This window comes from Alosa alosa, chromosome 22 (genome assembly GCF_017589495.1).
Source record: "Alosa alosa isolate M-15738 ecotype Scorff River chromosome 22, AALO_Geno_1.1, whole genome shotgun sequence".
NCBI classification, from domain to species: Eukaryota; Metazoa; Chordata; class Actinopteri; order Clupeiformes; family Clupeidae; genus Alosa; species Alosa alosa.
Genome location: NC_063210.1, coordinates 26,922,617 through 26,925,116, shown reverse-complemented (window position 1 = coordinate 26,925,116; position 2,500 = coordinate 26,922,617). Strand labels below are relative to the sequence as shown.

Here is a 2,500-nt window from a genome sequence, read left to right as displayed (position 1 = left end):
CTTAAGGAGTCTAGGAGATTTTAGAATGTTCTGAAGGACAATGGAGGAGTCTGGATGGTTCTGGCAGAGTTTGGGGGTGTTTGAGAGCTCTGGAGTGCCTCAGGTGGTCTGGAGGGGAGTGTTGTGTTCTAACTTGGCAAAAAACACGAGCTCTTGATGTGCAGAGATCGTAGAGAGGGTGCAGTGGAGGTTAGTCATGGAGTCTAGACCAGACGCACTCTGGCTTCCATTAGTGTCAATACAACCCCACACACCACCGCCCTGCCCTTATCGTTCAGTTGTATTGTGTCGCCGCTGCTCAGTAGAAATCCATTGTTTTGTTTTGTAAAGGAGGAGGAGATGAGAGAGAGGAGGAAGAGATGAGAGAGAGGAGGAAGAGATGAGAGAGAGAGAGAAAGGAGGATAAAAGGAGGAGAGAAAGTGTTTTGTTTTGCTGATGTTTGGTGAAGGAGGAGGAGAGGAAGAGAAGATGAAAGGAGAGAGAGAAAGAGAGAAAGAGAGAGAGAGAGAGAGAGAGAGAGAGAGAGAGAGTGTTTTGCTTTGCTGATGTTTGGTGCAGTGATTGATGAGCACATGCTGCTGCTGGATGAAAGACTCTCTGCCGCTAGGGTCTGCCTGTCAGCTATAACCAGACGCCCAGTGTGTGTGTGTGTGTGTGTGTGTGAGAGAGTGTGTGTGTGTGTGTGAGTGTGTGTGTGTGAGTGTGTGTGTGCGCCTGTCAGCTATAACCAGATGCCCAGAGAAATGCTTAGAGGCCTTGTGCTTTCAGTGCCGCAAGGGATGCTGGGAAAGGGGACACCGCCACTGCTGCCTCTGCCCAGCAGACACTCCTTTACACAGGATCAAGGGACACACACACACACACACACACACACACACACACACACACACACACGGCGCCAAGGGACACATCAACACACACACACACACACACACACACACACGCTCGCGCGCACACACACACACACACACACACACACACACACAGACAGATACACACACACACACACACACACACACACACACACAGACAGATACACACACTCAGGGCTCATCCTTCTGAATTTGAAAGGCAAACGTATGGTCAGAGGAGATGTTGCAAGGCACACATACACACACACACACAGGGAGAAATGATGAATGGGCCTCGTCGCCACGGAGACACACCAGCCCAGAACCCAATAACTCGGCCCGGGAACAGAGGAGGGGAAAGGCTCAACTACAACTGAGGCCTGTGTGTGTGTGTGTACGTGTACAGTATGTGTGTGTGGCTGTGTGTGTATGTGTGTGTGTGTGTGTGTGTATGTACTGTGTGTGTGTGTGTGTGTGTACGTGTACAGTATGTGTGTGTGGCTGTGTGTGTGTGTGTGTGTGTGTGTACTGTATGTGTATGTGTATGTGTGTGTGTGTGTACGTGTACGTGTACAGTATGTGTGTGTGTATGTGTATGTGTGTGTACTGTATGTGTATGTGTATGTGTGTGTGTGTGTGTGTGTGTGTGAGAGTGTTTGTGTGTGTGTGTGTGATAGGCTCGGTATATGTAAATTGTGTGTGTGTGTGTGTGACAGGCTTGGTATATGTGGAGGGTGTGTGTGTGTTTGAGACAGCCTCGGTGTGTGTAAAGGGTGTGTGTGACAGGCTTGGTGTGTGTAAACAGTGTGTGTGTGTGTGTGAAGGCTTGGTATGTGTAGGGTGTGTTTGTGTAAGACAGACTTGGTGTGTGTAAACGGTGTGTGTGTGTGTGACAGGCTTGGTATTTGTGAAGGGTGTGTGTGTGTGTGAAACAAACTTGGTGTGTGTGTGTGTGTGTGTGTGTGTGTGACAGACTCAGTGTGTGTAAACGGGAGGTGTTAAAGCACTTCAGCTTTGGTTTGTCTTCTCCAGACTCCCTCTGTTTACCTCTGGGCACCCAGCCTCCCAGCACAGCACAGCACAGCACAGCAGAGCAGAGCAGAGCACAGCACAGCACAGCACAGCACAGCACAGCAGAGCAGAGCAGAGTACAGCAGAGCAGAGCACAGCAGAGCAGAGCAGAGCACAGCACAGCACAGCACAGCAGAGCACAGCACAGCAGAGCACAGCACAGCACAGCAGAGCACAGCACAGCACAGCACAGCACAGCACAGCAGAGCAGAGCACAGCAGAGCTACATACGGACAGACAGGCAGACAGGAAGACAGACAGACACAGAGAGCCCTGATCTCCTCTCTGGTCTGAGCTGCACTGAGGGTCTCATAGGAGCCTCCATTGCAACAGAGGATTTAGAAATCGATTCAGCTCCGCCTGCAGTCCAGAGAAACTCCCACACACTCCTTTCAGGAGCCATTAGTTTAGTTTGGAGTACTGGGGGGATGGTGAAGGATCTCATTTATAAGAAACCATTAGTTTGGTTTGGAGTATTGGGGGGTGGTGTTAAATGATCTCATTTATAAGGAACCATTAGTTTGGAGTATTGGGGGGATGGTGAAGGATCTCATTTATAAGGAGCCATTAGTTTAGT

At 49.9% G+C, this 2,500-nt stretch overlaps 1 pseudogene; it reads left to right on the top strand.

Moving 5' to 3' along the window:
• The window catches only part of LOC125287212, a 128,849-nt pseudogene that overhangs the window by 57,681 nt on the left and 68,668 nt on the right, over positions 1–2,500 (top strand).